This window comes from Saccopteryx leptura, chromosome 11 (genome assembly GCF_036850995.1).
Source record: "Saccopteryx leptura isolate mSacLep1 chromosome 11, mSacLep1_pri_phased_curated, whole genome shotgun sequence".
Classification (NCBI taxonomy): domain Eukaryota; kingdom Metazoa; phylum Chordata; class Mammalia; order Chiroptera; family Emballonuridae; genus Saccopteryx; species Saccopteryx leptura.
The window spans coordinates 90,352-104,865 of record NC_089513.1 but is presented as its reverse complement, the minus strand read 5'-3'; the positions used below and the strand labels follow the sequence as shown (position 1 = coordinate 104,865).

Sequence of the window (14,514 nt, the reverse complement as noted above, 5' to 3'; positions counted from 1 at the left end):
TGAATTTGGGGATTTTTTTGCTTTCAAATCCATGTGGTGTGCCTGTATTGAGAGGTGGTACTATAAATTGTATACATTGGTGTGAAATAAAAAATTTATTAATTGGGCATTACCTTATGAAACACTTCATTGCAAGCTCTATAGATACAGCGGTGGCCTGGTTTTTTAGCCCCACGGTTTGTTGTAGAGATGGTGTCTGATCTACATCACAACCCAGGGGGCAACTCCTTGGCCCTTCTCTGAAATGCACAGTGAGGAGGAAGGGGAACTAGCATACAAAGACCCCCTCTGAAGGCCAAGGTCAGGGATGGCCACTTCTACCTCATTTTCTGACCAAATGTCCCTGGACCACAGCCTTCACCAGGGGAATCTGCTCTCCAGTGTGGCACAGGGATTACCAGGCAGACCGTGACCCTCAGTCTCATTCACACCCCAAAGTCACACCACTGTGACATGGGCAGGCTTGGTTGTGAGTAGCACACCATTGTCCTGAAACAATTTGCATAGAGAAGAAGAGATCACCTAACACTGAGATGACACTCCATGATCAAGAGCAGTGTTGTGGGGAAGTGTCACAAACTGGCCCTAAAGGACCCTGTGGCGACTTTCACTAACTCTGGGACAAGTGCCCACAGGTCAAGAGCAGCTACTGACCAGGCCTCCTCTGCAAGCCAGAGACTCGGTCTCAGTTTAGGCTCTTAAAGACTTACAAAAACAATACAGGACACCAACATGTGGTTTTCAAGCTTTATTTGAGGGTGCTGGCCAGCTACCTGTCAGAGACAGCTGGTGTGAAAATGCCCACACCTCTCGCTGCCCCATAATGTATGGCAGGACCCCTGCAATGTCCAGAAATGTGGGCTTTGGCTCTGCCAGCTGATGATGCTTTTTTTCTTACAGATGTCCTTCTATATTGTCTATACTTGTACAGAGGTCACAAGGCTGATTTGTTCTTTAGTCTTCAACTGACACTTCTGTGACTGTGGTCAACCTGACAGTTCTCATGTTCATGGCCACTGCAATGAGGAGTAAATCTATGAAGGCATATATTCGACCAAAGACCACTCTCAGATACAAAACTGACAGGTCACTCTGTGTTACTGACCGCATTCTTCTTGGAGGGGGTCCACTGTCCACACTCCCTCTGGCTCCTTTGTTTATACACTGTGGAGGGTCCCAGCCTACACAGCAATGACAGTGCCCTTTATTGTTGCAAACTCCCCTCAGATTGCATTTATTTGGATGCCAGTTGTAATTTATTTTAGCCACAGTATCATTGCAGCAATTATTCAGACAAAATTTTCCACCACCACAGGGGGTACCAGGTCTCACAGCACCAACATTAGTCCTTCCTGTCCCTCGGTGTGACCCCACTCCAAAACACAAAGACCCCCTTAACACACTCTGATGGAATCCAACATGTCCTTGCAGCTTAGGCAGATGAGTGACATTGGTACACTGTAGGCGTCCACATTGAATGTCTTCTTGAGCACAAGTTACAGGTTTGGACTGAACACGAGTTCCACAGTGTCCAAACCTATGGCCCCTTCTATTGATCACATGGCAGGCATCTGGAGCATTCTGTGCACCTTCACCAAAGATCTCCTTGCAGTGCATGTTGCGGTCAGTTCAGTTCCCATGGTAGCAGTAGCCTTCCTCGGTGCACGGGATTCCATCTTGCAGATAAATGTCATCAGGGCATGTAAAGGTGTCCCCAAGGCATTATTCTGGAAGGTCACAGATGTTCTGAATTGGTCTGCAGAGCATTCCTCTGGGTGAGTAGGTGCAATTTGTGCAGCATCTGCCTGTGTTACACGTGTTTCTGGGCGTAAAGGTACAGTCAGCGTTGCAGCAGAGGTTGTGATAACACTGCTTGAAGGATCCACAGTCACGGTGCTCACCTTTGTCCACCACAGAGTTTCCACACCAAGCATGTGTCAGGCTTTTATTGTGATAGATTACATTGGTTTCAGATATGCAACTTCCATATTTAAAAAGTGCATTTTGTGCATGTGCAAAGGAACAGTTATTGAAGGCATCTGTCAGTACAGGAAATCTGGACGTGATGCAGGTCATCCTTCTTTGGCAAACACAATAGTCCACATCATAATAGAGACCATAACTTCTAGCAATATATTGCATAACTATAATAGATATTAATAAATAATGTCTGCCTAGTTGACCCACCATAATAAGACCACAGTCCCTGCACATTCCATATAGGTGAGGCTGAAATTGAATGTCTTTGGGTCCATCTTTAATCACAATTACAGCTGAGTATGCACTGAAACTCCTATAAAAGTCCCTTGAATAATAATCATAAAAGGGACTCCCTGGCACCCTATAATTGTCCATTGCAGCTGGATCTGCTCTATTATAAATGATCATTATGCTGACATGGTATCTCATATCAAGACCTTGGAGCATGGCATCAACTATGCTAACTATACATATCAGATACTGGGCACATTGTGACACATTGTTGAATAGAGTATACATTGATCTAGAACTTATTACACAACCTTTTATATTTCTTTTGTGTGATGAATAAAGCTTGCTACTGACCCTGGGGGCTGCACTGACATTCTCTGGAGAGAACAGTGGTTGCCTCTCTTCCTTGCACCCCAGGAAGTACATGGGTCCTATTTCCCACTATCTGGGAAACCACATGTTCAAAGGTTCAGGAATTTTTGAGGGGTTTGATTTCATAGGCAAAGTCATCCACCTTTATAATACCTTCTAGGCCCCCATAGCATGTGTCCACAGTGACCATGGAAAGAGGAACCCCCTCTAGGTAGCCAAGGTAGTAGCAGTCAAGGGGGACAAAAGGGTACTCCATCTGTAAGGCTCCTTGGTCATCCTGAGTCATCAGCAGCACGTCTCTGGACAAAAACAGTTTCTTGTACCGCAGGTGGATAACGTGTCTCTGGCCCCCAAACCTCAGGCTGTAGGAGAGCCAGCCGGGCACCTGAGTGCCTTTTCCATGGTGTACTTGCTTCTGGGTAATCACCACCTCAGAGATGTAGCACCACCACCTCAGAGATGTAGTACCATGATGGTCGACTTTGAAAACCCTGGACTGGAGACAATACACCCAAAGCACTGGTAGCAAGGAGGCTGCCCACAGGGGGACCAAGTCCTCAGCCAGCCTCATGCTCTGCTTGGGTACAACCATCAACAGGAATGGAGAAAGGCAGGGTCTGCAGTGAAGGGTCCCTACTACCCAACCAGACCACAAGCCGATTGTGACATATAACCTTCCCTGGGCGTGTCAGCTGGGGTATAGGTAACAGTCACAGGGTGTGGCTGTGGGTGGGGCTGGACATGAGCCACTCAGGTTGAGGGGGGAGAGGGGGTATCTGTGATGCCCACGGTGGAGTGAACGAGAAGGAAGCAGAGCACATCCGTCTCCCTCTGTATTTGAACATGTGTCTCCATTACAGCAGTTACATTCTCCACCAACGCTCACCCATGGAACGCCTGGGCCACTCTCTGTGGGTCGCTGTCTTCCTTATTATAGGAACCATCTCCCTGCTTTTTTGGCATGTGGAGCTAGACTTTATTAATTTTGTCTTCACAGATGTTAAAATTATTTAATTCTGTAATTACATGTATCTTATTTTGGTTTGCAGTTAAGACGTTTTCAAACTATGTGCTCTTTCTGACTTTTGCTTTGAGTCTTTTTTGGACTTAGAGAGTAAAACCTTTGCAGCATCCCACGTGATTGCTTCTTACTGCAGCTGGTGACAACAGAAGATATTTTCAGCCCAGTGTGAACCCGGGGTTGTTCCCGTGGGTCCCTCTGTGTGGGTGCTTTTTCTGACTTTTTCTTTGAGTCTTTTTGGGGCTTAGAGAGTAAAACCTTCACATCATCCCATGCGATTGCTTCTTACTGCAGCTTGTGACAACAGAAGACATTTTCAGCCCAGTGTGAACCCAGAGTTGTTCCCGTGGGTCCCTCCATGTGGTTCTGTCCCAGCCTTTGGTAGTTTCCTCACTTGCATGTGCTGTGGTAAGGTGCCAGAGAACTGTAAAACTTAGCATTGGCAACGCCATTTTAAAGAGGAAAAGTCAGGCTTTCTGTCCTGTCCTTTCTTTGGAAAATAGAGGGAGAAGGATATGAAAGTCTCCAGACTTACAAGGACAACTGGGTCATTTAGCTTTAGTTCTCTGAAAGGATTAAAGTTATTCAAAGTACTTCCTTTCCCTTTCAATAGGAGACAAAATTTACATGCCAACCTATACTGATTTTGGCTCTCCCTCCCTCCCTGGAATCCTGGAGTAACATGCCTCTAGGCAAAGGAGGGGAGATAGACACTAAAAGATTTGTGAATGTTTTTGATTGTATTACCTTGAAAGTTTTCATGTTTTTAATGGATCCCCTACACAAATGTTATAAGCTTTTTAATGTTTATGCCATGATGTCATGCTCTTCCCAACCTGTATGTGTGTAAAGCCAGAAGCCACGGCCAGGGCCACTATCACAGCAGCCTGGCCCATGCAGGTTCGCATTGGATTCGGACAGTCAGTAAAGAAACAGCGGAGCCAAAAACTGATGGGCCATAGTCTTTAATTCTAGCTTGCACCCGGCGGGCAAGTAAAAATACACACTGGGCTCCAAAACCCAGTCACATTCAGTGCTCACAAAGCCACTGACTTATCCGAGTTTCCTAGAATCAAAGGTTTCTAGCTCACCAGACTTATTCACCTCTGTTCCCCATCTCCTTCCTTATCCCAAATACAAACTCTACACAAACTGGCATCTCACTCAGCACTCCACCATCTTGGCTGCTTCTCCTGGCCTCCTCCACGTGGCCTTTCTCTGCTCTCCTCTGCTCTCTCTTCTAATACTAGTCTCAGGAACCAAGAGGGCAAGCTCTCATTTCGCCCCCATTTTATAGTGTAGAAATCCAAACCCTTAATCCAATATACATAATAGGGAGGTCTCTAATACAAAGACACTTCTGAGGCATGATTGGATTGTACCGCCCCACATCAAAAAAGGTAGGAAAGGCTTAATACCAAAACCAAGCCCTAGGCTACAAGGATTCTGCCTGTCTTTAGCCCACCCCAACACACATTAATATCACCTGGGTGACGGCCTCCTCATGTTATCTTTAACAAAGTGAGCATAATACATTTTATCTGCCCAACAATGTGGTCAAAGGGTATATAACCAGCCTCTGAAATATACTCGAGGCTGCACAGTATGGGTCAGATATGCCCCATGTTAGTCATATGTAGCCAGCATATTAATTAATCTTCTTTTAATAAAAACCTTCAAAATTCATCTGGACTTGGTGTCAATGTAAAGCCAGTAGCCAGGGCTACTATCACAGCAGCCTAGCCCATGAAAGTTCACATTGGATTTGGACAGTCGGTAAAGAAACAACAGAGCCAAAAACTGATGGGCCAGCATCTTTAATCCTAGCTTGCACCCGGCGGGCAAGTAAAAACACACACTGGGCTCCAAAACCCACTCACATTCAGTGCTCACAAAGCTACGGACTTATCCGAGTTTCCTAGAATCAAAGGTTTCTAGCTCACCAGACTTATTCACCTCTGTTCCCCATCTCCTTCCTTCTCTCACTCAACACTCCGCCATCTTGGCTGCTTCTCCTGGCCACATGGCCTCTTTCTGCTCTCCTCTCTGCTCTCTCCTCTAATGATAATCTCAGGAACCAAGAGCGCAAGCTCCTGTTCTTCCCCTATTTTATAGTGTAGATTCAAAACCTTTAATCCAATATACAAAATAGGGAAGTCTCTAACACAAAGTCACTTCTCTGAGGCATGTTTGGATTGTACCACCCCACATCAAAATGGGTGGGAAAGGCTTAATCCTAAAACCAAGCCCCAGGCTACAAGGATCCTGCCTGCCCACAGCCCACAGAGACACACATTAATATCACCTGGGCAACAGCTTTCAGGTGGGCAGCGCCATCTTTAACAAAGTGAGCATAATATATTTTATCTTCCCAACAGTGTCTGTTGGTCAAATAAGTTTATAAATATAATATATATGTTTTTTCACTTATAATTTGCATTGAGTGTGGGGGACAGGCTGTAAGCAGGCAGGATTCTTATAGCCTAAGGCTTAGTTTTCCCCACACCCTTGACTGTTGCATGATAGGAGGTAGTGCACTCTTAGGAAGAATCCCATTATGCCTCAGATAATTGGCTTTGTATTAGAGACTTCCTTGTTTGTATATTGGATTAAAAGTTTTAATTTCTACATTATAAAAGAGAGCAGAGAATAGCAATGTAGAGGAGAGGACAGCAGCCAAGATGGTGGAGTGTTGAAGGAGAAGCCAATTTGTTTGTGCAGAGAGGAGATGGAGAATAGAGGTGAATAATGCTGGTGAGGTAGATATCTTTGATTCTAGGAAACTTGGATAAGTCAGTGGCTTTGTAACCCCTGAATAGAAAGAGAAGTTTTTCCCCACTGTGTGTATTTCTTGCCTGCTGGGTGCAAGCTAGGATTAGAGCTAATGGCTTACCAGTTCTTGGATTTGTTGTTTTATTACCGTCTGTCCAAATCAAATGTGAACCTGCATGGGCCAGGTGGCTGTGATGGTGACCATGGATATTGGCTTTACAGTGTTCTACATAAACCCGCAGATGTGAAGTACAGTAGTTTACAATAGTGCTAGTTATAAAGCCAGTATCCACGGCCACCACCACAGCCAACTGGCCCATGCAGGTTCGCATTGGATTTAGACAGATGGTTATGAAACAACAGAGCCAAGAACTGGTGGGCCATTATCCTTAATCCTAGCTTGCACCTGGCGGGCAAGTAAAACACACACTGGGCTTAAAAACTCACTCATTCAGTGCTTACAAAGCTACTGACTTATCCAAGTTTCCTAGAATCAAAGATTTCTAGCTCATCAGACTTATTCACTTCTGTTCTCCATCTCCTTCTGTAAAGCCAGTAGCCAGGGCCTGGGCCACTATCACAGCAGCCTTCTGGCCTATGCAGGTTCGCATTGGATTCGGACAGTCGGTAAAGAAACAGCGGAGCCAAAAACTGATGGGCCATAGCCTTTAATCCTACCTTGCACCCGGCAGGCAAGTAAAAATACACACTGGGCTCCAAAACCCAGTCACACTCAGTGCTCACAAAGCCACTGATTTATCCGAGTTTCCTAGAATCAAAGGTTTCTAGCTCACCAGCCTTCTTCTCCTCGGTTCCCCATCCCCTTCCTTATCCCAGATACAAACTCTGCACAAACTGGCATCTCACTCAGCACTCCGCCATCTTGGCTGCTTCTCCTGGCCTCCTCCACGTGGCCTCCTTTAGCTGCTGGCTCTACTCTCTTCGCTCTCTCATGCTAACCTCAGGAACCAAGAGCCAAGTCCCGTTTTGCCCCCATTTTATAGTGTAGCTTCACAACCTTTAATCCAATATACAAAGTAGGGAAGTCTCCAACCCAAAGTCACCTTCTGAGGCATGATTGGATTGCACCACCCCACATCAAAAAGGGTAGGAAAGGCTTAATCCCAAAACCAAGCCCCAGGCTACAAGGATTCCGCCTGCCTTTAGCCCACCCCAACACACACTAATATCACCTGGGCGACGGCTTCCTCGTGTTATCTTTAACAAAGTGAGCATAATACATTTTATCTGCCCAACACCTTCCTTCTCCCTACACAAACTCTGCACAAACTGGTCTTTCACTCAGCACTCCACCATCTTGGCTGCTTCTTTTGGCCTCATCCACGTGGCCTTTCTCTGCTCTCCTCTATAATGCTAATCTCAGGAACAAAGAGAGCAAGCTCCTGGTCTGCCCCATTTTATAGTGAAGAAATAAAAAACCTTTAATCCAATATACAAACAAGAAAGTCTCTGATAGAAAGTCACTTATCTGAGGCATAATGAGATTCCTCATGAGAGCGCACCACCCCACATTAAAAAGGTTGGGAAAGGCTTAGTCCTAAAACCAAGCCCCAGGCTACAAGGATCCAGTCTTCCCACAGCCTGCCCCCAACACACAATAATATCACATGGGCGATGGGCTTCCATGTGGGCAGCACCATCTATAACAAAGTGAGCATAATATATTTTATCTGCCCAACACTAGTCCTCTCTCAGCTAAAGACACAACAGGCCTTTACTGAGACATGCCCGATGTGAGAGAACTAATATTTCACTTACTTTAACCCAATTCTGTATTTTTCAATGAGGGGATGAAAAATTCATGGGCAGGTTGTGATAAGAAGCAACTGGTTTGTTTTGTTTCTTGATTCCTTCTCAGGGTGACGATTTCCCTTTTAGTTAAAAGGTGTAGTCACTGTACAAACATCATGTCATCACTGATGTATTTTGGAGACTGGACCAATTTTCTCCCTGCTCTCCAACATCCTGCAGGTCCATATTCCTGCCCTGTTCTGTGGTTTCTGGACCCCACACATTGCTAACCGCACCTCCCCCCACCACGCTGTGATGGTAATGGACTCTCGCACGTCCTCCTCTCCCTTCTCACAGAGAGTGGAATGTAGACACTGGCCTGTCAGAGTCTGAAAAGCTTTGCTCTTTCCTCTGGACACTGTGGCTGAGTGCGCTGCCATCTCCTGCTTGTGCAGCAGCCCCGACGTGTGGAGGCTGTAGAGAGCCAGTGTCCCTGTCCTCCCAGGTGGAGGAACACCCAGCCTCCCGTCATGCTCTCATCTCTGGGTGGGTCATTTGGCTGGATGGACACTATCCCTGAAAGGTAAAAGTGCTAGAACTGTGAGGTCTGGAACCTGCTGTGCTCTGGAAAGCCACTGCTAACACCCTGTGCAGCGGAACCTTGGCTGCACTGAGCTCTGTGTCCCTATTGTAAAATGAATTAGATATTTCTTTCTGTTTTTATATGAGAAAGAAAAAGGAAAGTTCATTTCACTAAGAATAAAGCTTATTTTGAAAGCAATAAACTTCATCTGACAGCTGAGAGAAGTTTCTAATTTTAACTTACTCTAACATAAAAGAAAGCAGCATTCTTTAAATCAAGCTTAAGGTTTTTTAGGGTACTATGTACTTTACCTGATCCCGTTTTCACTTTTAGAAAATAGAGGACAAGGGAACAAAGCACAGCTAAGTTTTTTCTTTGCTCCAAGACAGATATTTTAAAAGACAGGATTAGAAAGTTTAACTTTTTCTGTCACATATGTGGCCAAAGTTTGCTTATTTATAGTTATAGTCATTAGAAACAAAATTGAAATATCCTGATTACCAAAGAGATAGTTTTAAACATCAGTACAGAAGCTAGTAATAAATAGTTGCTCACTGAGCAGACTAAGACTGAGAAGTAGCTGAGATAAAAATGTCCAACAGCTTCAATGAAAAGAAACTGATTTTTATCATTTTTTACTCAATATCTATTTAGCCTAATAGACCATCTGGAAGATGACAAAGCTCAGTCTCTTTCTTTTGATATACTAGTTATTTGAATAATTTATCTATTTATTTTTATTAAGTAGAATGTTTAACATTATATATTTGTTTAAAAAATCCTATTGACTTGGATCTCTGTTAATCCAATTACCTGAAGGAAATTAGCATTCTGAATCACTGAGAAAGCATAAGCACTATTTAATTCCCTTAAGAAAGCAGCATTCACATGAGTTATAAAATTTAAAACAGAAAAGGTCAAGAGGTTTTTTCCATGCATACAAGCAACAGTAATGCCAGAAAACATGACTCTAAGTAGAATATTGGTGTGATTTTTATTTTCAAATTGAATAGTCTCATAACCTTAAAGATAGTGGGTTTTTAGACTTAGCCATCTTTCTTTTGACATTTTCTCTCCTACACTTAGAAAAAGGTGTGCGTCCATGCTTCTTTTTATTTTTTTTTTTGTGTGACAAGTTTTCATTGCAAAATGAAAAAATGAAGGTTTTATTTTTCTCTGATTACCAAATATTTTTAAAGTATACTTTTGCTTATATGCTCAACCCAATATTAATATAAACATAAACCTACTCTTTTGAAAAACTCTAATTTTTATAAGGAACATAAGTATTTGAAGAAAAAAAGTTTTGGTTATATAAATGATTAAATTATTGTGTTTTTTATGTGAATTTTTAAAAAATATGATAGTCCTGGACATAAAATCCAATAGGAAATTATAAATAAGATTTAAACAGAGTCCTGCTGAACACTGAAGTTTGAACAGGAATTTTCTACTCAGTTAAGGATATTGGATACATATGAGAATACTGTGTCCCTCAGAGGTGGTAAGAGTAAAAATTCAGTTCAGAAACATTATTGCCCATAAGCATTTTGTCACCTGAACAAAACATTTATATTATTTTAAAGCTTTATAAAAAGCAATATATTTTGGCCTTGTCAGCAAAAAATAAAATACATCTTGCATAATTTACTCCTGAAAATTGGGTTCTCTCAACCTCATATAGATATTAAAAGCATAAAAGATATATGACATTTTATTATAACATTAATAGTTTTATTGCAGTCCACCTTGGTAAGTAGCTCACATCTATTACTTACAAGAAAAAAAATAAGGGAGTATATAGTGATGTTCTAAGTCAGTGCTTCTCCAACTTTACTGGGCATACAGACTCCTAGGGATCTTGATAGAAGTCAGGTTATGATTCAATAGCTCTGAGATTCTGTATGTCTGTGGTCCATGAACCACACATAAAGTAAAAGGATCTCAAGTGATAGCAGTCAACTATAATCCTATGGCCTCCTCTCCCCCCCCAAAAAACTTTAATGCATTGAGGAGCAAAACATATTTTTTTTTCTATGATTGACTCCATTCAGTTACATTTCTAATCATGATTAAAAGTTCTAATTTCAGCTTGGCTGCAAATTTACTCAGACATTTGGAGTGATTAATCTGACCTATCTAAGGGATAATTTATATAGTAGTTCATATATTAGCAGTTGAAGGAAATTTGAGAAACAAGATAAATACATTCGTAGCATCAAATTGCTGTAGAACTATTAATAGAAAAAAACTACTATAAAAAGCTTTTCTAAATGTCAAGTAAAGTGCCATAGTCTACTATATTTTAGAAAAATATCCTGCTTGCTAGCATTCATTTTTGGCCAATTGTTGCAGATTTGTGTGTCCAGAATACATGGAAATACTACTAAATTTTTTAGTTATGATGCTTTGAGTTCACACCTTAATTGGGAATTCTTTTACTGATTGTTATTAAGCTAATATAACACACTTCTTCTTTTAATCTTATATGGACATGAACAGTGCCCTTTGACATTCAAACTCATCACAGCATTAAAGACATTTTACCTCCGTGCTTTGCTTCACAGGGTCTGGATATAAGTCACTGGCTTCCCAAGGAAGTAATGTAAAAGCAAGAAAAGGATATTTGAATTCAATTTTCTCCTTCAATACAAATTACCACTTTATGTAGTATATTGATAGTTAATATTACAAACATATTTAGAGAGGACATGTATAAGCATATAGCCATGAATATTATATTCCAGATTTTATATTAAAATTATGATATTTTTGTATCTCAAATTATGTAACTAAGGTCTGACCAGGCAGTGGCACAGTGAATAGAGTGACAGACTGGGATGCAGAGGATGCAGGTTTGAGACCCCAAGGTTGTCAGCTTGAGTGTGGGCTCATCTGGTTTGAGCAAAGCTCACCAACTTGGACCCGAGGTCACTGGCTCAAGCAAGGGGTTATTCAGTCTGCTGAAGGCCCACAGTCAAGGCACATATGAGAAAGCAATCAATGAACAACTAAGGTGTCGCAACAAAAAATTGATGATTGATGCTTCACATCTCTCTCTGTTCCTGTCTGTCTCTATCTATCTCTCTCTCTGACTCTCTCTCTGTCTTTGTAAAAAAAATTATGGAACTAAGGACACAGATGGACAAAATGTAAGCTCAGGATGATTTTAATTATTCTTTTGTGGGATTTTAGAAAAATATATTTGTCATTGTATTTACTATATAGTCAGATGATTTAATCATGGCACTTAACTTTATCTTGAAGATTGTTTTAAATCTTTATAATTTTATTCACAGACATTTATAATTTATCTTCTATAAAATTCAGCAGCCAATGAGGCTGTCAATGTAAAATATATCAAATGTTAAGTGGAATAAGTATGTGTATTCATAGAAACTAAATCAGAAAAGGGGTGTCTTCCTTGCACATTTTTATTATTACCCAGTGATTCATACTGATCCAGATAATCCTTACAAATGTAATACTCAGAAAGGCATAGGTGGTCATATTAGTGTATACACACACAGAAAGATTCCATCCATTGAATAGAAACCTAAAGATTCCTGGAACCCTAAGGTTGTGCCAAAATCAAGCAAAATAGAATCAGAAAAACAAGATACTTTTTCATATCAATTATTCCAAGGCTAAGAAACTGCATATAAATCTAAATTCACTCATTTGAATCACTCTTTCCATTTTATCTCAACCTCCCTCACTTGTCCCACAGGAAATAAAACTATGCTTACCTCCTGCTATTTCAACTCTCCTCTTTGGATAGTGTTTGGAAAACATAACATAAGTCTACATTTCCTTCAACAATCACTATTTTTTTTGAGTATTTACTAGGCATGGTGAATATTTTACATGTGTTTACATTCTTTTTTCATATAATTTTTTAAGAACCCTGTAATGTAGGTGGCACATTTATTTTTCAGATGATAAAACTGAAGTTCAATTATTCATTCATTCATTCAATAAATGGTTTGTTTTAGAGGCTCTGGTAAACAAGACAGGCAAGATCTCTGCTTTTATGGATCTTGCATTGGAAGGGGAGAGCCATTAAACAACAAACACATAAGTATATAAAGCTGTGAGGATAGTATAGCAGGTGACAGCACAGTGACTAGGAGGGAGTGTGTCTGCAATGAAGTAAGTGGTTAGGGAAGTGAGAAATTCAGGATGAGTCCTGAATAGCCTAAGGGATTCACTAGATATAGATGAAGAGCCAAAGGAATAGGAATTCATTAATATTTCACCCCAGTCAATTGTATCCTTAAAGAAGAAATATAGTCCTGAAATATTTTGAGTCAGATAACAGAGGTTGATAACTTGTACAACAAAAAGGAAGAAAAATATAAAAATTTCCTTATAATAAAAATGTGTATAATCAATGCAAGAAGCAATAGGACTCCTAAATTGTATAGATTAATGGTGTACTAATGTTTCACTCCGGTTTCTAGGTTAGGGAACTAGATAGAGGAAGTCTCTATGATCTTCATTAAAAGTGTTACATTATTCAAAGTCTTGGTAATTGTTAAAATAGTAAGTGGCATATACTCAGAAACTGTTTTTTATTGTTTTACCTATTCACCACTAACCAGAGCTCTCACTCTCATAAACAGGCTGAGCCTCTACTTTGAAGTCTACATCTATGATGGCATTAACTTAGTCCTTCCTGGTTTAACATTAGGAATTCAATGTCAAGTGTCACAAAAATTGCTTTGAAGTGTCAGCTCAAGTTTCAAAATGTTTATCAATTTTAAGGTAGTGTACACAGAGAACCCTGGTTGAGAAGAGGTATATCAAGGCAATTTATACATTAGCTTTTCTAATTAATATTTTCTAATTTTCATATTTGCAAAGATAGATTATCAAGATTACATGTTTGAAGGAATTTGTCCATTTTGCCTAGGTTGTCTAATTTTATGACATATTGTTTTCTTCCAAATATGGAATTGACCAAAATAAGACAAAGGATGAAATGTTAAGACCCTTGTTAAAGATGAGTTTTAATGTTTCTGCAGGAGTTACATTTAAAGTACATTTAAAATGGGTGTTGGGCTAATAAAACAGCACACTCTGGTTTCCCAGCAACTTCTTTTTTTCCTTTTCTCCTTGCACCTGTAAGTTGTTCTCTCCTTGGGGCTTCTTTTCACCTCTGACTCCTAGTAATTTCTCTGTTAAGGCTGTAGTCATTGTGATTAAGCCTTAAAATGTGATTGGGCTAGAGCATTTTTAAGGGTTTTTTTTAATACTCTTAGATATATTTACTTTTGAAAATTTAAAAATATTTGTTAAAGTGAACCCATTTTAATTACCAAAAGCAAATAAAACTTGAACACTCCATGTTATTTTTTAATCAGAATCCATTCATATTGATACAGACATCTTTTGCTGCCGCTGTTTCATCAATCAGAATTGTAATGTCCACAGAGATTACATTTATCACCATGTCCTACTTTATTAAATTAATACTCTGATGTTTAAGGTTATATCTAGCCTTTCCCAGTAACAAAAACATTACAATAAAGACTCTTATGCTAAATATTTGTTTATATATTTTTTCTTGAATATATTTCTATCAGTGAAAATTTTACACCCAGAATAACTAACACAATACTTCCTTGAAAGAATCTGCCAGTGTATATTTGTACTTGTATTGTATAAGAGTGTCCTTTGTACTTACATCTTTCCCCATCTTATCATACTTTGAAAAACAGTGCTTGTTTGTTTAGTTTAGAGAAAATAGTAACTCTGTTTTAATTACATTTTATGGCTTACCATATAGTTTGGCTGTGAA

General features: G+C 40.3%; 1 pseudogene; it reads right to left on the bottom strand.

Annotated features, from left to right (window-relative positions):
• Window positions 1-954: 954 nt before the first annotated feature.
• Window positions 955-3,326, bottom strand: LOC136383466 (disintegrin and metalloproteinase domain-containing protein 21-like; annotated as a pseudogene).
• Window positions 3,327-14,514: the final 11,188 nt, after the last annotated feature.